General features: G+C 42.2%; 1 long non-coding RNA gene across 1 annotated transcript in view; it reads right to left on the bottom strand.

Moving 5' to 3' along the window:
* Window positions 1–5,566: 5,566 nt before the first annotated feature.
* The window catches only part of LOC105737948, a 63,834-nt gene continuing 47,020 nt past the window's right edge, over window positions 5,567–22,380 (bottom strand). The window contains exons 3-5 of the long non-coding RNA XR_001113660.1: window positions 18,059–18,153; window positions 5,914–5,969; window positions 5,567–5,812 (exon numbers count right to left, since the gene is read on the bottom strand). This is a non-coding gene — a long non-coding RNA (uncharacterized LOC105737948). The remainder of the gene's footprint in view (window positions 5,813–5,913; window positions 5,970–18,058; window positions 18,154–22,380) is intronic.

Here is a 22,380-nt window from a genome sequence, read left to right on the forward strand (position 1 = left end):
CTTTCAGTAATAGAACTGGGCTTTCTTTTTTCTCCAAGCTGCCTGATTCTTCTGTTCACTTCCGAAGTGGCTTTTAAATCAAAGGATTGATAGGAAATTATTACTTCTATAGAAACAAAGAATCCCCAAATCCTAATGGCTAAAACAACAAAGATTTATTTCTCACTCCTGATACACGTTCACTGGGGGTCCAGTCAAGTGCTTTGACTGTGCATTGCCACACAGTGGGAGTTTAAAGTTCTTTTTTTTTTTTTTTTTTGAGACAGATTCTCACTCTGTTTCCCAGGCTGGAGTGCAGTGGCACGATCTTGGCTCACTGCAACCTCTGCCTCCCAGGTTCAAGAGATTCTCCTGCCTTAGCCTCCTGAGTCGCTGGCACCCACCATCATGCCTGGCTAATTTTTGTATTTTTGTGGAGATGGGGTTTCACCACGTTGGCCATGCTGGTCTTGAACTCCTGACCTCAGGTGATCCACCAGCCTCAGCCTCCCAAAGTGCTGGGATTATAGGCATGCACCACCACGCCTGGTCCTTTTTTTTTTTTTTTTTTAAGAGTTCTTAAAGACCAGTTTCAAGTATTAGCACCTCTGAGTAAGACTTTATTAGAAAATAGAACTAGAAACAATTTTCAGATTTGAATCCTGGGATGTAATTACAAGGACTGTGCCAGAGTAGTGTTTTTAAACTTAACGCTTTCTATCAGGGAACCACGTTTATAATAAACAGCAAAAAGAATTATCATCGACAACTGAATAGGCCTTTTCACATCCCCCAGATTTGCTGAGAATTATTTTTGGGAATACTTAATTCAGAGCTTTTCTTTCAGGGTGTTGGCACTTTCCCTTTTTGGATATGAGTTATACAAGACTAACCTCTATTATTTCTGGATTACATGTCAGTGATGGAAAATGAATTGAGTGCTTTGAGGGGGAAAGAAATCATTACCAGAAAGATGAATAGACCGATTGTACTGGATTACTAAAAGTTGGGGCTCTGGAAAGATCTTTGGTTTGATTTTCCGGGAAACGTATCTTCTTGGATACTCTTCAGAGTTGTGATAAATTCCTCCAGCAGCAGGTGGGAGGTAGGCCTATTTATACCACACTTTCTCCTGGCCCTGGGCTTCCTAGGCTGACTTCAAAGAGAGGCCTTTTCTTTGGTATGTGGTGTTTAAAGAAAAAAACTGCTTTGAACCCTCAGATTTCAGGCATTTGGGAAACAGTCAATAGCCAGCCAGATTTACATGTTTATCACTTTTGCCATAGGATGCAGAAAATTTCTTTGTCCCTCACTCAGTGAACAATGGTATTTATCTGTTCCATAGGTATGTACTATGTGCCAGATAGTACTGTGTACTGATGATACAACAATGATCAAGTCTGATACAGCTCTTACCTAACAGAGCTCTCAGTTATGGAGGAGGGAGGTGGATCTAGACAGGTAAACAGCTTACAATTCAGGGTGAGAAATACCATAAGGTCATACAAGATGCTGTGGGAATCATACAGATAACAGAAAACCAAACACCACATGTTCTCACTCATAAATGGGAGTTGAACAATGAGAACACATGGACATAGGGAGAGAAACACCACACACCAGGGCCTGTTGGTGGGTGTGGGGCTACGGGAGGGACAGCATTAGGATACCTAATGTAGATGATGGGTTGATAAGTGCAGCAAACCACCATGGCATGTGTATACCTGTGTAACAAAACTGCACGTTCTGCACATGGATCCCAGAACTTAAAGTATAATAAAAGGAAAAAAAAGAAAAGAAAAGGAGATCAGAGAAGACTTTCTTAAAGAAGTGACATGTAATTGTGATCTTGGGGATCGTAAGTCATAACTAGAGGAAGAGAGGGTGAGCAAAGGCCCTGAGAGTGGAGAGAGCATGGCATATTTGAAGGACTGAGGGTAGAAAGTATGTGTGTAGGTGAAGGGAAAAGACACTTTTTTTTAGGGAATTGTTGAATAGGAAAGGAATAAGGCATGAAGTTAAAGGTGTAAGCAAGTGTAAGGTCCTGGAATGTCTAGAAACACCTATTAGGACTTGTAGCCTGTATCCTCAGGGAAAGTCACTGAATGGTTTTTAGCTGATAGGATGCGTAATTGAATGTGTTTCTGGAGACCACTTTGATTGTTCTATTGAAAATGGATTAGAAGAGACAAAGTCTGGAGTTAGGAGTTGGAAAGACCAATGATGGGGCTATGGAGGCATCCAGGTGAGAGATGGTGGTAGCCTGAGATTACGTATTGGTGGTGGAAGGCACAGACTGGGTGGATTTGAGAAAAGTTTAAAGGTAGAATTGACAAGACTTGGTGACAGACATGATATGGATGGTGTAGGAAAGGGAGGAATCTAGCATAATACTGAAAAGGCTCAAGGTTCTGGGTTGGCAGTGAGATCATTTAGTGAGACAGGAAACCCAGGAGAAAGAGCAGTCTTGGAGGTTAAGATCATGAATTCAGTCTGGGGCATGTTGATTTGAAGTATTTAGTAGATACTGTTGATGACCCATTCATATCCCCTTGACCAACCATTGAAACGAGAGGCAAAATTGCCCAGTGGGTGAAACAACAGGCTATGGATACAGTCAATGCACTTTATAAATCCTAGTTCTTTCAGTTAACTAGCTGTGGGTCATGGTACAACTTCTCTTATCTGTTTCCTCCTCTATAAATTGGAGACAGTCACTATGTCATGGGGTTGCTATACATATTAAATACCTGTAATGTATAATATAATTTCCCATGTAAACTCCATCATCAAGCAACATCTGAACTCTACATGGGGGAAGGCTCTTCTCTCCTCATCCACTAAGCACTTGATATTTGTGTTTGCAATTATATTACAGGTATTTTCATATCGGTATTGTCTTTAGTGACATAAGCCCTCAACAGTAGTGTATTAGTTTCCTATTGCTGCTGCAACAAATTAGCACTAACTTAGTGACATAAACCAACACAAATTTATTACCTTGTAGTTCTGGAGGTCAGAAGTTTGAACTGGGTCTCATGGAGCTAAAATCAAGGTGTTGGCAGGACTACATTCCTTCTGGAGGCTCTGGGGGAGCATCTCTGTTTTTTGCCTTTTTCTATTCCAATTTCTGCATTCCTTAGCTTGTGGCTCTTTTCCTCCATCTTCAAAGACAGCAGGTAGCATCTTCAAATCTCTTTCTGCTTCACTCTTTGGGCTCCCTTTTCTACTAAAAGGATCCCTGTGATTACACTGGGTCCATGCAGATAATCCAGGATAATCTCCTTATCTTAAAGTCAGCTCATTAGGAACCTTAATTCCATGTGCAACCTTAATTCCTCCTTGCTACACGTGTTAGTCCATTTGCATTGCTATAAAGGAATACCTGAAACTAGTTAATTTATAAAGAAAAGAGGTTTATTTGGGCTCTGCGGGTTGTACAGGAAGCATGATGTAGGCATTGGTTTCTGGTGAGGGCCTCAGGAAGCTTCCAATCATGGCAGAAGGTAAAGCGGTGCAGGAGTGTCACATGGCAAGACAGAGAGGGAGCAAGAGAGGAAGGGGAGGTGGCAGGCTCTTTTAAACAACCAGCTCTCACAGAAACTACCAGAATGAGAGCTCACTCATTACCACGGGGTGGGTACCAAGCCATTCATAAGGAATCAGCCCCTATAATTCAAACATCTTCCACCAGACCCCACCTCCAACATTGTGGATCACATTTCAATACGAGATTTGGAGAGGACAGGCATCCAAACTACATCACTATGCAACATAACATATTCATAGGCTCTGGGGACTTATGGATTCTTTTTTATTCATAGCTCCATTTTTCATATTGTCTTATCATTGTGTTGTGTCAAACTCTTCTAGGACTAACATTTCCAAATCTTGTGATATTCTTGTACATAATACATGTTGTGCAATAAAAATATATCTGGCCTGAAAGCAGTAGTGATTTTTATTTTATTATTCATAATTTATATAAGAAATGCAAAACTCAAACTTTCAAGTGATATGGTAAATATGTGGTAGAAAATAAATATCCATAGGACATTTTCGCCGGTCTTCCTAACAGTGACAAGATAGCAGCTGGAAGATTATGAGAAAGCAATAAATATTAAACACCAATGGAAACAGTGGCTGCCTAAAGGCACCCAGAGCACACAGTCGATCTTTACTAATGATTCTTCTCCAGACCTAAAGTTCTCTATTGGCACTACCCCTATAAAGCTTTAATGAGCTCTATTCCACTCTAATCTGGGAAGGGAGAAGTAAGAAACAGAAGCAGAAATGTAGATGTCATAAACATGAACAAAGACCCTGGAGTATGAGAAGGGCAGCCTCATCCACCCACCCAACCATCCTCTAGTGCAAGAGGCCAATTCACACAGGGGCCACAGCCCAGGCTGCCAGGCTGACCTGTGCCAAAAGAGGCATTACCTGAAGGCTGCTGAATGGTCCCAGCTGGCCACAGCCTGAAACACTTCTTAATCTATCTGTCTCTAAGTAGAAAAGTCAAATAAAGTCATTAACATCTCTGCAATAAATAGTTTACAAGATTGATCGGCAGATTAGCAAAGGATCCAAGAGAATGGGAGCCCAGCCTAGCAAAGAAGCAGGCAAAGTTCCCCAAAGGTATGTTGTAGGTCACCCTAGGCAGGGTAAAGGAACTGTGCACCAAAAGCATTTAAACAACTTCCTGGAACCCCCCACATCCTCATTTTCAGTTACATAAAATTGGCATTAATCACCTATCATATGAAAATAGCTTCTACTTTCCGAATATGAATTAAACATCAGACCTGGCACTAGGTACATTATAAGTATTATCACTAGTTCACTGGGTTCCTTTCAGCACCTACAATTAACAAAGAGGGCCAATTTGCGGTGGCTCACGCCTGTAATCCCAGCACTTTGGGAGGGTGAGGCGGGCAGATCACCTGAGGTCAGGAGTTCAAGACCAGCCTGGCCAACATAGTGAAACCCCGTCTCTACTAAAAATACAAAAATTAGCCGGGCATGGTGGTGGGCGCCTGTAGTCCCAGCTACTTGGGAGGCTAAGGCATGAGAATCGCTTGACCCCGGGGAGCGGAGGTTGCAGTGAGCTGAGATCGCGCCACTGCATTGCAGCCTGGGCGACAAAGTGAGACTCCGTTTCAAAAACAACAACAACAACAACAACAAAAAGACACACACACACACACACACACACACACAGAGGGATCTGAAGCCAGAGAAGTTCAGTTACTTACCTAAGGGCACACAGCTGATACATTTCAGGGCTGGGATTCAAATTCAAGACTTCTGACTCCAGAGCCCTGTCGTTCAACCAGGAAATACCTTATACAGTCTTTTCCACAGGACAGTTTCTTCCTCAGTGGGGAAATGATTCAATTCATCGGCTCATCTTGTCCTATGACAAGTGGCTTTTTCTAGGTTTATGTGGGACAAATGCATAAACTAAAAGCTATGCAATATATCAGCAACGGAAATAAATGAATGAGAGCTAGGTATGTTGCTCCATTCTGCGTCTCCAGAAAGGGTTAACTTTTGGCAGTTTAGCTGAGATGTGGGAGAACAGATGTGTAATACTTTATATCAACAAATACTTATTTTGTGACATCGCCAGAAACAAAGATGGCTTCTGGTATCTCACACCTAGCCTTCAGGAAGGCCTGTTAGACTTGATTTTCCTCTCTGCCTTGGAGAGACATGAAGTTGCTAAGCTACCATGGGGAAAGCAACTTCTGCTGTAATTGCTTTCCCAGTTTTGATGCTGCCCTAGAATCTTTGGTTCTCCACTTTTGCTGAATCATCTTCACATCGGCACCTAGGACAATGACAATGAACTATAAAAGCATGTCACTGGGTACGTCATGACCATCCACCGAAGTCTAATTAGCTGGTGCTTTCACATGGGAGAGTATTTACTGTCTATAGCTGCTGTGTTCTTATAAAAATAGGCTAGAATTACTCCCTTGCTCTTTCTGAAAGAAGTAGGGAGAGGGTTAGGGTTATTGTGTTGAACAGGACATTTATGGCCACAAAATCAAATCACAAGCAAAAGCTTGTTGATACAACTCTATTTGGAGTTTTTTGTTTGCTTTTTAAACTTTTTATTTTAAACATTATTTTACAGTGGTTTTGAGTTTTTTAATTTAATTAATTTATTGATTGATTGATTTTGAGACAGGGTCTCTCTCTGTTGCCCAGGCTGGAGTACAGTGGCACGATCTCGGCTCACTGCAACCTCTGCCTCCCAGGTCCAACCAATTCTCCTGCCTCAGCCTCCCCTGTAGCTGGGATTACAGGCGTCCGCCACCACGCCCGGCTACGTTTTTGTATTTTTAATAGAGACAGGGTTTCACCATGTTGGCCAGGCTGGTCTTGAACTCCTGACCTCAAGTGATCCACCCACCTCAGCCTCTGAAGGTGCTGGCATTACAGGCGTGAGCCACCGCACCCAGCCGATCACCATATTAAGGATACAGAACAATTCCATCACTCCCTAAAAACTCCCTCCTGTTATCCCTTTATACTCACCTAGTCCTAGCTTCTGAAAACCACTAGCCTGTTCTTTCTTCCTGTAGTTTTGTCTTTGAGAATGTCATGTAAATGGAATCTTACAGCCTCTAATCTTGAACACTGGCTTCTTTCAGTTAGCATAATGCCTTTGTGATTTAACCAAATTGTTGCAGGTATCAATATTTCCCTTTCTGGCTGGACACGGTGGCTCATGCCTGTAATTCCAGCACTTTGGGAGGTGAGTCAGGGGGATCGCTTGAGGTCAGGAGTTCGAGACCAGCCTGGCCAACATGGTGAAACCCAGTCTCTACTAAAAATACAAAAATTAGCTGGGCATGGTGACACACGCACCTGTAATCCCAGCTACTTGGGAGGCTGAGGCAGGAGAATCACTAGAACCCGGGAGGCAGAGGTTGCAGTGAGCTGAGAGCACACTACCGCACTCCAGCGTGGATGACAGAACAAAACTCCGTCTCAAAAAAAAAAAAACTTTCTTTCATTTTACTGCTAAATAAATGTGTTTGCTTTTTAAACTTTTTATTTTAACTATTATTATATAGTAATTTTGATTTTTTAAATTTTATTTATTTATTTTGAGACAGGGTCTCGCTCTGTCACCCAGGCTGGAGTGCAGTGGCACGATCTCGGTTCACTGCAACCTCCGCTTCCCAGCTTCAAGCAATTCTCCTGCCTCAGCCTCCCCAGTACCTGGGATTACAGGCACATGCCACCACGCCCGGCTAATGTGATGGCCGATGAATGTGTATCATCATTCTTAACTTCTTAAAAGTTAATGTATTTATTAAATTGAGGTATAATTTATATACCATAAAATTAACCACTTTACTTTGGCTTTGAAAAAGAAGAAATGGATCACGTGATAATCCTCATCCTATAAAAAGATAACCTTTAAGCTGGAAACAGATTTCTGAACATGCCATGTTTGTCTAACTTTCTCTGGCTTCCTGCCCCTTGTTCTTCTGCCTTTGGAGAAAAATATCAAATTATTTCTATATTTGGAGAATTGTTCAGTACAAGTTCCTTCTCCATCTGCCTGCACTGATGTTATTAACAAATGTTCACTCTTTTCTATTGATTTCATATTGGCTCTCTAACATTCTACATAGTTTTTTTATTAATTAATTTTTTAAAGGTAGGAATACTCATATTTTGCACAAAACACAAAGTGAAATACTGAAGTAAGTCTCCCTTACCCTCTCTCTTCCAGCAACTCAGTTCCTTTCTTTTTTTTTTTTTTTTTTTGAGATGGAGTCTTTCTCTGTCCCCCAGGCTGGAGTGCAGTGGCGCGATCTCGGCTCACTGCAAACTCTGCCTCCCGGGTTCACGCCATTCTCCTGCCTCAGCCTCCCCAGTACCTGGGATTACAGGCGTCCGCCAACACGCCCGGCTAATTTTTTGTATTTTTAGTAGAGACGGGGTTTCACCGTGTTAGCCAGGATGGTCTCGATCTCCTGACCTCGTGATCCGCCCGCCTCGGCCTCCCAAAGTGCTGGGATTACAGGCGTGAGCCACCGTGCCTGGCCTCAGTTCCTTTCTGAAGCCAAATTTTCTCAACTTTCTTAGGCACCATTAGAGAGCTATCCTAGTCATTTACAAATATATACATATACCAATGTATACAAATATATGTATATAAACATATACAGAAGTATACAAATATATGTGTATATGTGCATACAAAATATAAATAGGTGCATAATAAAATAAACGCATATACATACATACACATATACATTTTCCCACACACAAATGAGGGCATATTCTACCGAATGTTCTATGCTTTACTTTTTTCTGTTAATAATAACCCTATTCTTGGGATTCTTTCCAGAAAAGTACATTTATAGGAGTCTGTTGTATCCATTTTACTATATTTTAAAAGTGTATCATAATTTACTTAAAACCATCCCATTACTGGCCGGGTGCGGTGGCTCACGCCTGTAATCCCGGGACTTTGGGAGGCCGAGGCAGGCGGATCACGAGGTCAGAGGATCGAGACCATCCTGGCTAACACGGTGAAACCCCGTCTCTACAAAAAATACAAAAAATTAGCCGGGCTCAGTGGCGGGCGGGAGGCTGAGGCAGGAGAATGGCGTGAACCCGGGAGGCGGAGCTTGCAGTGAGCCGAGATAGCGCCACTGCACTCCCGCCTGGGGGAAAGAGCAAGACTCTGTCAAGAAATAAAAATGAAAATAAAAAAAATTAGCCAGGCGTGGTGGCACAGGCCTGTAGTCCCAGCTACTGGGGAGGCTGAGGCAGGAGAATCACTTGAATCCGGGAGGTGGAGGTTGCAGTGAGCCGAGATCACGCCACTGCACTCCAGCGTGGGGCAACAGAGCAAGACTCTGTCTTAAAAAAAAAAAAAAAGAAAGAAAGAAAAAGCAAAGGCCGGGTGCGGTGGCTCATGCCTGTAATCCCAGCACTTTGGGAGGCCGAGGCGGATGGATCACCTGAGGTTGGGAGGTTGAGACCAGCCTGACCAACATGGAGAAACCCTGTCTCTACTAAAATGCAAAATTAGCTGGGTGTGGTGGCACATGCCTGTAATCCCAACTACTCAGGAGGCCGAGGCAGGAGAATCACTTGAACATGGGAGGCAGAGGTTGCAGTGAGCCGAGATCGTGCCACTGCACTCCAGCCTGGGCAACAGAGAGAAATCCGTCTCAAAAAAAAAGAAAAAGAGAGAGAGAGAGAGAGAAAGAAAGAGAGAGTGAACGAGGACAAACAACTGTGCATGTTTATTTCCAGACCATTTTCAACTGGAATAAAAAATCCGACCTTTTCTGAATCCAAAGCCTTTCTTGATAATGAATATTCACTGTCGCCCTCCATATGCAAATAGCAAAGTTGTATGATTATATATATACTATAAAACAAAATGACCCTTTAAACTTTTATTATTTTATTATTTATTTATTTATTTATTTATTTCTAGAGACAGGGTCTCACTATGTTGCCCAGGTTGGTCTCAAACTTCTGGGCTCAAGCAAGCCTCCCACCTCAGTCTCCCAAAATGCTGGAATTACAGGTGTGAGCCACCACACCTGGCCTTGATGTCTTGATATATGTATCAAAACATATTGATACATATATCAATATGTGATTGTAAAATGATCACAACAAAGTTAATTGACATATCCATCACCTCATACAGTTACCATTTTCATGGCTCACTGCAGCTTCAACTTCCTGCACTCAGGTGATCCTCCCACCTCAGTCTTCTGAGTAGCTGGAACCATACGTGCATGCCTCCCAGCCTGGCTAATTTTGTAATTTTTGTAGAGATGGGTTTTCGCCATGCTGCTCAGGCTCATCTCCAACTCCAAGGCTCCAGAGATCTGCCCTCCTCAGCCTCCTAAAGTGCTGGGATTACAGGTGTGATCCACTGTGCCCAGCCTCTTTTTTATTCTTGTTTTTACTTTTTACTCTCTTTCCTTTTGGATATTTCTTCTGTCTCTTCTTTCCTTTTTTTTTGGGATGGAGTCTCGCTCTGTCACCCAAGCTGGAGTGCGGTGGCATGATCTCAGCTTTACTGCAACCTGCGTCTCCCAGGTTCAAGAGATTCTCTGGCCTCAGCCTCCTAAGTAGCGGGGATTACAGGCACGGGCCAACAGGCCTAGCTAATATTTTTGTATTTTTAGTAGAGACGAGGTTTCACCATTTTGGCCTGGCTGGTCTCGAACTCGTGACTTTGTGATCTGCCCACCTCAGCCTCCCGAAGTGCTAAGATTACAGGCTTGAGCCACTGCACCTGACCTCTTCTTTCTTTTCTAACTTCTTGAATTGTATATTGAATGCCTAATTGACTTATCTTTAATATTTCTTTTTGATGTAAAACACATTTTAAGGCTCTATCACTCAAGATGAAACTTCAGCTGAGGATGGCATAAAAGCAGATTTCCTGGGTCTGGATCCCAGCTCTTCACTTACTAGCTACAAGATCTTGGGCAAGTTATTTCATTGCTCTGTGCCTTGGTTTTTCCTTCTTGTTCAAACCACTTATTCTTTGTCCTTATTATGTTTTAAATACTTGATCCATCATTATCTGATGTGCATGTGTTAATTCTCCCAGTTTGAGAATTAACATATTCCAGGACTTTTTTTTTTTTTTAGTGCATACAAGTACATGATGATTCTATCCTTTTGATGAACTGTTCCTTCTGGGAGAGTTGTATTCCTCTTTATTCTTTTTTTTTTTTAGATGGAGTTTCACTCTGTCGCCCAGACTGGAGTGCAGTGGTGCAGTCTCAGCTCACTGCAACCTCCGCCTCCCGGGTTCAAACAATTCTCCTGCCTCAGCCTCCCGAGTAGCTGGGACTACAGGCACGTGCTACCATGCCTGGCTAGTTTTTTGTATTTTTAGTTGAGACAGGGTTTTACCATATTAGCCAGGATGGTCTCGATCTCTTGACCTCGTGATCTCCCCGCCTCGGCCTCCCAAAGTGCTGGGATTACAGGCGTGAGCCACCACACACAGCCCCCTCTTTATTCTTAATAATGCTTTTTTGTCTTAAATTGTATTTTTGCAAATATTAGCATTTTTATAGCAGGTTTCTTTTTTTTGGAATAGGTGTTGACAGGTTTACATTTTTTCATATCTTTATTTTCAAAGACACCCAGCTAGTGTGCGACAAAGCCAGTTTTATTCCTGTATCCCCTAAACCCCAGTCCATTATTCTTTTTTTCCTGTCTGAATATGTCTCAGGTCCACCTTCTTTCATGATTCAACGTAAGTCACTCTTCACTTTGAGGCTCCCCCAGCAGCTCAGTCTTTCGTGATTGCTTCCTCTTCTGAGTGCTCAATGTCCACAGTACCCATTCGGTCCTTAAAATCTTAAAAGTATGCTATCTTAGTTTTGTGTTGATATATATCCTGGAAGTTCTTTGAAAGCTACAAGATGAATTATATCTCTTATGCAGACTGCTCCAAAATTACTTTACTGAGGGGGGCTAGTGGTACAATCTGACTGGGAAGGGAGTGCCTAGGGGACTTGTCTGGAAGCTGCATTTGCATAGCAGACACTTCACCTTATTTGCAGTGATTGAGGGTGGGTGTTACAGAGTTTGGGAAGAGGTAAGCTAATTCCCCCGTATACCACTCTTTCAGCTGTCACTGACCTCTGCCAGCTTGCCTATGATAGTGGTTTCCAACAAATTTAGCTGCTCTTCAAAATCACCATGGGAGTAAGGTTTTTTTTAAGTACTCATTTTCAGGTCTCCCTCCAGAGCCACTGAGTCAGAATATCTTGAGTGGAGCTTGGGAACCTAGTGTTTAAGGAACTCTGTTCAAATTCAAGACACCTAAGCACCTGGTCCGTAGGCAATAACTGCTTGTAAATACAGGATGGGTACCAAGTCGGGAAACAGAAAAGCTTTAATTGACATTCTGTTATAATATATAAGAAAGTGATATGTGTTTCCAAACTCCCATTGCTATAAATGGTTTAGTGTAAAATAAGCTCTATTCAATCCCATTTAGTAAGCATTTCTATATGAAAGAGCCATATAATAATAACAAATGTAATATCTGACATCCGCTGAACACCTAATACACACCAGCACTTCGTCAAATGTTGTATGCACATTGTCTCATTTATTATTCACCAGGCTTCTCTGTGTGCTCTATAATCAGGGTCAACTTATCCATTAGGCTCACTAGGCACTATGTCAAGGGTCCATGATACTATTAGGGGCTCATGAAAATGTTTTTGTTCATTTTAGCATCAGAAAGGAAAAAAAAAAGAACAGAATCCCTGTTGAATTGTATCAGCCTTTTTACCAACACAGTCACAAAACATAATTGGTCATCACTTTCATGGAGAAAGGGGCCTATGAAGGCAAAAGTGCCTTGGGCCTCTGAAAGTCATAATGCAACCTTCACCATAATCATTCCCATTTAACAGCTGAGGAAGCTGAAGATCAATAAAGTTGAAAATTTAAACTTGCCCAAAAGCCACATATCTAGGAAACAGCAGAAGTGATCTTTGGACACACGTCTGTGGGACTCTACTGATGACCCTTTCAACCACCACACTATACACTGCACAGCATTATTTAGCAAAAAAGCTCATACTAAGTTGAGAAAACAGGTTTATTGTACATTAACCAGTTAGAAAATCCTTCAAGAAAAGAATATAAATTAATGTCTAAATTCAGGGACAGACCCAGATTGTGTGGGGCCTGAGGCTTTTACAATTTAAATGATCTTCTTAAGACAAATAATACAAAATTATAAATAAAAATTAGGTACACAGTCTTGGAGGGGACTGTCCAAGTTAAGGGGCCCTCAAGTGTAAGCCTCTTTAGCAACATGGCCCATCCACCCTTGCCTAAATGTCTTTGGGCCTAAAGAAAGCCAGGGTAGGAATCAATGTAAACCAGGGCATATCAGCAAAGGACTCAAGGAGGAAATGGGACTTTGCGGCATAGCTGTGGGTTGGGCACCCTGAGTGCAAACCCTGGGGGCCGAGTGTGAGCCTAACATGTTTAGGGGAAAGCAGAGAACTCACCCAACTGAAACTACAGTGTCCGGGGTAGGGAGTAGGGACACCTACAGTGTCCAGGGTTCCCTAAGGAAAGTGAGGCCTGTTTTGTTTAATTAATTAATTTATTTATTTTTAAGACAGGGTCTCACTCTGTCACCTGGCTGGGTTCAGTGGTGTAGTCATGGCTCACTGCAGCCTTGACCTCCCAGGCTCAAACAATTCTCCCACCTCGGCCTCCTAAGTATTTGGGACTACAAGTGGCTAGTTTTTTATTTGTTTTATTTGTTTTTTGTTTTCAATTTTTTTTTTTGTAGAGATGGGGGGGGGTCTCCCTGTGTTGCCCGGGCTGGTCTTGAACTCCTGGACTCAAGCAGTCCTCCAGCCTTGGCCTCCCAAAGTGCTGCGATTACAGGTGTGAGCCACTCTGCCTGTTTTAAATACTAGGATGGAAAGGCCAGTGGGAATCCTTATACTTGTTCTCGGGTCTTATGTCATTACCTAATAGTAGGGCAGGACTCTTGGGAGGGTCAGGAAGAAGCAAAGAGGTCTAATTGGAGGATTAATCTGAGTGTGTTTTAATAATCACCTGAAATTATGGTTGGCTGGGAGGAGGGAAGAGAAAAAAAATGAGTAAACATCAAAAAGGCTCAATCAAGTAGATAATGAGGACTACAGGGGAAGAAGAGTCAGCGATCATTTATACATTTCGAGCCTGCATCACTGAAGGAACGGTGTGAGATTGCCAGAAATGTAAAGACTGGTTACATTTGGTTCTAGAGAAGTTAAATCCAACAAAATAATCACGACAGAGAGGCATCCTAACTAACTTGACCAGACCCACTGGCCTTAGCCTTTGCTGTTGTTTTCCAATTGCCAATGCCCCATCTGATTGACACTTTTTTTTCTCAATTGTGTTAACAGCATTAAGACATTACAGTCAAGGTCTGCCTCCTCTTCTTTCTGGCTAGGAAGCTGTGATACACAGACACACACACAGACACACACACACACACACATTTCTGTCCACAGTTCCTGGACCATATCTCCCAGAGCCCTCACTACAATCTTTCGTTATAACGTTGGGTATGTTAGGCCTCAGGAGCAGATTCAGAAAACAGAAACTCTCTGACCTTTTCCTGCCCTTCTTTCACCTTCCCCAAGGCAGGACTCTAATCTCACCCCACCTTTCTGACTACAGGTCTTAAGATCCTCTCCAGAGATGCTCCTGCCCTATGAGCCGGGGGAAGGAATGCTGACATCATGAAGCTTCCACAGAAACCCAAGAGGACTGGATTCAGGGAGCTTCCAGATAGCTGAACACATGGAGGTTCCTGGACGGTGGCCGCCCAGGGAGGGAATGGGAGTTCTGCACCTCTTCCCCCATACCTCACCCTACGCATCTCTCCATCTGTATCCTTTGTAATGCCCTTTATAACAAACCAGTAAACTTCAGTGTTTTCCTGAGTTCTGTGAGCTGCTCTAGCAAATTAACCAAACACAAACAGAAGGTGTGGGAACTCCAGCTTGAAGCTGGTTTGTCGGAAGTTCCAGAGGCCCAGATTTGCAACGGGTGTCTGTGGAATGGGCAATTTTGGGGACTAAGCCCCAAACCAGTAGAATCTGATGCTATCTCCAGGTAGATGGTGTCGGAATTGAATTGGAGGACATCCAGCTGGTGTCTGCTGCTATGAGAGTTGGGAAATTCCCCACATATTTAGGCAAAGAAGTCTTCTTCTGTTGTTGATTGTTGCTGTGGTGGTGTGAGAGCCAAGAGAAAACTGGGTTTGAGAGTATTTTTCGAAACAGAAGCACTTTGCCTTTAACATGGCTTTTGTTAAACACTGTCATTAGAAGATTAGTTATAATTCAACTCCCAGAGTTACAACTCTCTTCACTGCCTTTCCAGGTGAGCGGACAGAGGACTAGTCATAAAGAAAATAGAAAGAGGAGAAGGGATTCGAGAGGGCATTACAGAGGTATAAAAATCAGAGGCCGGGAGCAGTGGCTTACGCCTGTAATCTCAGCACTTTGGGAGGCCATGGTGGGCAGATCACCTGAGGCCATAGTTCAAGACCAGCCTGGCCAACATGGTGAAACCCTGTCTCTACTAAAAATACCAAAAATTAGCCAGGCGTAGTGGCAGGCGCCTGTAATCCCAGCTCCTCAGGAGGCTGAGACAGGAGAATCACTTGAACCTGGGAGGCAGAGGTTGCAGTATGCCAAGATTGTGCCATTGCACTCCAGCCTGGGCAACAAGAGGGAAGCTCTGTCTCAAAAAAAAAAAATTAGAAAGGGACAGGAAATGAGAAAGAGAAAGGAGTGTCTAACGATCATTCAAAAAATCTTCACTGCATACCTGTCAGGCTCTGGGCTTGGAACAAAAGCCATTACAGACAGAGATGCAGTCAGTACCCCGAGGGTATCTGAGATTTCCAGGATGGGTGTTTGTGGGAAAGTGCTGGGGTCAAGTGCTGCATTAGAAACAACATGTTCTAGAGAGTGGGGAGGCAGATGGTAAATTTAGTTTTATCCATGTAAAATTTGGCATTCTGAAAATGTAAAGTGGAGATGTCCTGTACATAGTTATAAACATGGGAAAGAAGGGCAAGAGAAAAGTCAAGGCAAGAGACAGACGTTTTAGAGTCTCTCTGCCGGCATAAAGTTTATGAGGCAGACATGAAGGAGGAAAGCACTGTTTTCAGGGGTGATGGTAGGACAAGTGGAGGCTCCTAACAGAGCTACAGATTCTTCAAACATCAAGGAGTGGGGGCTGGGCGCAGTGGCTCAAGCCTGTAATCCCAGCAATTTGGGAGGCCGAGGCAGGTGGATCAACTGAGGTCAGGAGTTCGAGACTAGACTGGCCAACATGGTGAAACCCTGTCTTTACCAAAAATACAAAAAATAATCAGGCATGGTGGCACATGCCTGTAATCCCAGCTATTCGGGAGGCTGAGGCAGGAGCATCGCTTGAACCTGGGAGGCAGAGGTTGCAGTGAGCCAAGATCGTGCCATTGCACTCCAGCCTGGGTGACAAGAGCAAAACTCCACCTCAAAAAAAAATATATATATAAATAAATAAAAAATCAAGGAATTATACAGAAACGGTGAAAGAAAGGAAAAAAGTTAGATTGGTGAACAAAGTGCAAAGAAGTCAGCAAAACGAGGAGGAGGCTCAAAACTAGAACTTGCTTTTTGAGATACAAATTTCTCTGTAAGGAATCCTCTCCTCGTGCCCCCCATGGGAAGTGGGGAACATCTTTCCTTTACCCTCTGTGACTCCCCACATTGCAGTCAGCGCTTCCCATTGCAGAGCCTACCAGGTTGCCAGAGACCAAGGGAGCTGGAAAATGCTAGTTCCTTTTTATAGAGGGAAGAGTAAAGAAGAGTTAACACACAGAGGGGTTAACTATCCTTCTGTTCCTGATTTGTAACTTTATTATATTGTGATCAGGGAATGTGGTCTATATAATAATGAGTGTGGTGTTTGTTGACTCACTTTGAGACATAAGACATAGTCAATTTTTGTAAACTTTTTTTTTTTTTTTTTTTTTGAGATGGAGTCTTGCCCTGTCACCCAGGCTGGAATGCAGTGGCGCAATCTCGGCTCACTGCAACCTCCGCCTCCTGGGTTAAGCTATTCTCCTGCCTCAGCCTCCTGAGTAGGTGGAACTATAGGCATGTGCCACCATTCCTGGCTAATTTTTGTATTTTTAGTAGAGATGAGGTTTCACCATGTTGGCCAGGCTGGTCTCAAACTCCTGACCTCAAGTGTTCTGCCTGCCTCAGCCTCCCAAAGTGCTGGGATTACAGGTGTGAGCCACCACACCCAGCCAATTTTTGTAAATTTTCTAAGTGTAGCTGTGTATTCTTTATTTGCATGTGTGTGTGTAGTGTTCCACATATTTCCGTAAGATTTGGATCATTAATTGTGTTATTTGCACAATAAAAATAAATATTTTTGAGTCATATGACTATTTTGTCTGCATGAAGTCAGTTTTTGAAAGAGGTTTTTACCAGCCAGATACAGTGGCAGATCACCTGAGGTCGGGAGTTCGAGAGCAGCCTGACCAACATGGAGAAACCCCATCTCTACTAAAAATACAAAATTAGCCGGGCATGGTGGCGCATGCCTGTAATCCCAGCTACTCAGGAAGCTGAGGCAGAGGAATCACTTGAACCTGGGAGGCTGAGGTTGTGGTAACCCCAGAGAGTGCCATTGCATGCCATTACACTCCAGCCTGGGTGACAAGAGTGAAACTCCGTCTCAAAAAAAAAAAAAAAAAAAGAAAAAGGTTTTTAAAAATCTCTCATTATGATTATGGATTTATCAAATTCATATGTCATTTATATGGAGAATAGTCTATAAGGAAACATTAATGGAAATAGTTGGAAGGCTGGTGCAGTGTTCTGGGTGAGACATGGTGGTAGCTTGGCCTAAGATGGTAAGAATGTGGAGAGAAAGGGAGAGAAGGCAATTAATCCTGATTCTTAGGTTTCTGGTGTGGACAACTGACTGCATGGTTGCTGGTACCAATTACCAAATGGCATGCCACTGACCAGTGTTTTTCCTTGAGCAAATTACATAAACTTTCTGGATTCTATTTTCTTATTTATCAAAATGGATATAACAATAGATTGTATTTCATAGTGTTATTGTGATGGTGAAAAGAGTTAACATATGTAAAGTGCTTAGCACAATATTTAAGTCATTGTTCAATATATGCTTTTGTTATTACCAATTAGGATATAGTTAAAGGAGGGAAACTTTGGGTTTGAAGTGGGAAATGAAGTTTTTCTGTGGAGGCTCATGACATGTGAGTTGTTTTATAAGTTATCTTTCAGTAAAGAGAGTCTGAGTCATCTTCGCAAATGCTGCCAGGGCTGAAAGAGAATGGAAGTGAGAGAAGACCACTGGAAGGTCAAAGGCAACTTTCAAGAAGTGGCAGAATGCAGAAAAGATTTTCTTAAGGTTGGGAAGGTAAATTATGGTTTCAGGCTGAGAATGAGGAGACGTTTCACAAAGAGATGAAATAGCTGACTCTACTTACTTTCCTTTTTTTTTTGTTTTTTTTCAGTGTCGCAGTGTGATTGATTCTGGGTATGAAAGCCCGCCATCCGCAAAAGGCTGCAGGAGAGCACAACTCTGGAAAAAAATGACAGCAATTAACAGAGTAGCAGGAACTTGCAGAACAACAGTAACTTACCTCGAGTGTGATTTATCATATGATTAGTAAACAGATTACGCTAGCGACAGTTGTTAAGAAGTCTGTTTTAAATTTTTGTTGCAAAAGGAAAAAGTGATTAACTTGACAAAGATTCATAAGCACATATGTTTCCAGCTCTGAGCTGTGGGGCAGAATGAAAACTGAAGTTGTGAATTCTATAGTATTCACTGCCTTGGCAGATTTCAATGTGAGATTATGCATGACTACACCCCTCCCACAAGTTTACACAGGCTTAGGAATTTTCTTATTAAGGCTGTTATGCAACCTGCATTTTAGCAAGGGCATACAAACATATGGGAAGAATATTCCCATACAGAAATCTTTTTTTTAACTTTTGTTTTTGTTTTTGAGACAGAGTCTCACTCTGTCACCCAGGCTGGAGTACAGTAGTGTGATCTCGGCTCACTGCCACCTCCGCCCCCAGGTTTAAGCAATTATCATGCCTCAGCCTCTTGAGTAGCTGGGATTACAGGCATGTGCCACCACACCAGGCTAATTTTTGTATTTTTAGTAGAGACAGAGTTTCACCATGTTGGCTAGGCTGGTCTTGAAATCCTGACCTCAGTTGATCCACCCACCTTGGCCTCCCAAAGTGCTAGGATTACAGGCATGATCCACTGTGCCCGTCCCCCATATACAAATCTTGACTTATCTGTATCCCCCTTCACTGGGTTAGTGCTGAATTGCTTTTTCTTTTCTGTATTTTTAAGGAGAAAGATATTGCTTTAAGCCTACTGTAACTGAAGCCATCTTTCATTAACCAGTTTTAGATCTATCACAAATAAATTATAAGCTGGATTCAGCTATGAAGCCATTAACACACTTCCCACAAATAGAAAATGAAAAGCTTTGTGTAAAGGTAGGAGACTAACATACAATTCTGTTTTGTTGACTTCCGGAAATCCCGGTAAAACTACCAGTAAATAGGTATTTTAAGGCTTGAACCCAATAGATGGAGAGAGCTGAAGAAGGGACAATTTTGGAAGCTGGAAAACAGATGAATACATAGTGATAGAATGAGCAGATTTGAGAAATTTAAATCCCATCAGGCAGAAGAGAAAACTAAAAACTAATCTGATTTATAGCATATCTGAAGACTTGGAAACTAATGGCAGCAGGTCCCTGAAGAAGTGAGGGTAAAAGGGATATGGACTAAATAAGGAGGATTGTTTGGAAGTATTCTTTAGGAGGAATTTGATTGGATCCCTAGCCTTCTCCCCAGATCTGTGCAGCATCCCAGAGACTGCACCTTCCTTAATTGACAAGAGTGATAGTTTATTTTCAGAATGGGATAAAATAGATGGTTCTACACTGGAAGAACACCAGTGCAGTTGAGTGTGAGAGAACTGTGCTAAAAATAGTGGATTAAGTGAATTTATGCATATTAGCTTCTGGGATACCCCGTACATATCCGTCTTTTCCTTCTCTAGGCCAAGAACACTGAAAGTTAGACCTTCACCCTCCAGGCAGGACATGGAGGCTTCTCTGGGAAATATGCTTGGTCCATGATGAAAGACCTGACCTTGGAAAGATATTGACATCGGAACTTCCCTCAGTAGACCCAACCCACCCTGATGCTCTTACAGTGAAACCCACATCAGACCAGCCAGCTCTCATATTCTCAGGGCTTCCAGCCAGTGTTTCAGCATCTCACTCTTAAATATTATCAGATACAAAGATGAAAAGATATGTGAGGAAAGCCTTTAACTTGGAAGATAGAAAATAAATAGAGAAAAAAGTAATGTCACAGAAATAAAGAAAAAGTCAAAGTCAAACATCTCACAAAGAGAAACTAGTATAACCACAAAACAAGAAAAGAATTCTATGCAAAAATAAACAAGCAAATAAATAAATGGAACAAAACACATACAGAAGATCTTGAAAATTAAATACATAGCTGAAAGGAATATTTTATTTTCTTTCTTTTTTTTTTTGAGACAGGATCCTTCTCAGTCACCCAGGCTGGAGTGCAACGGCATGATCATAGCTCACTGCAGCCTGGACCTCCTGGGTTTAAGCAATCCTCCCATCTAAGCTCCCTGAGTAGCTGGGACTACAAATGCATGCCACTATGCCTGCCTAATTTCTTTTACATTTTTTAGAAATGAGTCTCACTATGTTGCCTTAGTTGGTGTCAAACTCCTGGGCTCAAGTGATCCTACAGCCACAGCCTCCCAAAGTGCTGGGATAATAGATGTGAGCCAATCCACCCAAATAGAAATTAATATTTTCAATAGAAAGGTCAGAATATAGAGTTGAGAATTTTTCCAACAAAAAGAAAAGGGAATGGAAAACAGGAGATACAAATGTAAGACAATTAGGAAATTGGTCAAGGGTGTTAGCATCTGATATGGTTTGGCTCTGTGTCCATACCCAAATCTCATCTTGTAGCTCCCATAATTCCCATGTGTTGTGGGAGGGAGCCAGTGGGGGATGGCTGAATCATGGGGTTGGGTCTTTCTCGTGCAGTTCTTGTGATAGTGAATGGGTTGCACGAGATCTGATGGTTTTAAAAAATGAGAGTTTACCTGCACAAGCTCTTTTTTTTGCCTGCTGCCATCCATGTAAGATGTGACTTGCTCCTCCTTACTTTCTGCCATGATTGTGAGGCCTCCTCAGCGATGTGGACTATAAGTCCAATTAAACCTCTTTCTTCTGTAAATTACCCAGTCTTGAGTATCTTTATCAGCAGCAGGAAAATGGACTAATAGAGCATCCAAAAGAAAAAAATGAAGAGAAGTTAATAATCTGAATTTCCAGATGGAAAAATTTATTAAGTGAATACAGTCTTAGGCTAATGCACACATTGTGAAATTTCAAACATTGAAGGCAAAGAGAAGATCCCGCAAGATTGTAGAAAGAGGAAAAATATACGGGTCATATACACAGGATCAGCAATTTATGAGAATAAAAATGTTCCCCAAAACTTAGGGAAAGGCAATTGTTCTGTAGTCATTATAAGAAGTAGCTATCAAAAACTGGTTTTAAACCCATATAATCAATCAACACAATTCCCCTCAATGTACACACTTTGACAAACCAACTCATCAAAATCAGGTCTTTGTTTCTGAAAAACAGCCAGTCATAGATGAACTCACTCCTGTAAAGACAGCTTTGAGTGGTGAACAATCAACAAAGTTTCCCCTCCCGTAGGAACTGTGATTCTGCAAATGATGACATCCTACTGAAGTCTCTGAGCTCCCTGAACTCATGCTTCCTCAAAACTGTAGTAGCCTGCTCCGCATGGAAAGACTGTTTCTGACCATCATAGCTCTCACTAGAGCAAGGAGTAAATTCAGCTTGGTCCTTTTATTTCACATATTAAGTGGTGGTCTCATCATCTTTTGGCATAGACTTTTAACTTGTGAACAGGAGTATTGGCTACAAAGCAATGCAGAAAGGTTTTGAAAATGTTAAGAGAAAGTAATTAACGACCTAGAATTCTACTCCCAACCAAACTAACACTTAAACACAAGAATCGAAAAAAAAAAAAAAAGACATTTTCAGACATGTAAGCTTTCATACAATTAATTTACTGCTCATGTACTCTTTCTTGCGAAGTCACTGAAGGAAATCAAGCAAGCGGAAAATGTGGATTACTAGAAACATGAGATTCAATACAGGAAAAAAAGCAGAGGACAGCCCCAGGATGATGGTAAAGAGAGATCCCAGCATGGTATCTGGTTCATGCTGCAGCTTGTATCAATTATCTTGTGCTGCATAACAAACCAACTCAAAACGCAGTGGCTTAAAACAACCATCTATTTAGTTCACAATTTTGCTAGGTGGTTCTTCTGGCTGATCTTAGCTAGGCTCACTTATGCATCTGTGGTCAGTTGGCAGTTTAGCTGGGGCTGACTGGTTCCAGATGGCCTCACTCAAATGCCTGACACGTGTCTTGGTGTTGGCTGCAGTGATGAGATGACTGGACTGTGTTTCTCTCCTCATCAAGAAGGTGAGCCTAGTTCATCACATGACAGCAGGGGTCCAAGAGCCCAAACCACAAGGACTCTTCAAGCCTCTACTGTGTCATATTTCGTTGGTCAAAGCAAGTCACATGGTCAAGGTCAGAGCTAAAGTGGAAAGTACACTCAAGAGTTACAGAGCAAAGGAACACAGACATAAGAAAGGGAATCATTGCTATT

Source organism: Nomascus leucogenys, chromosome 20, assembly GCF_006542625.1.
Source record: "Nomascus leucogenys isolate Asia chromosome 20, Asia_NLE_v1, whole genome shotgun sequence".
Lineage (NCBI taxonomy): Eukaryota > Metazoa > Chordata > Mammalia > Primates > Hylobatidae > Nomascus > Nomascus leucogenys.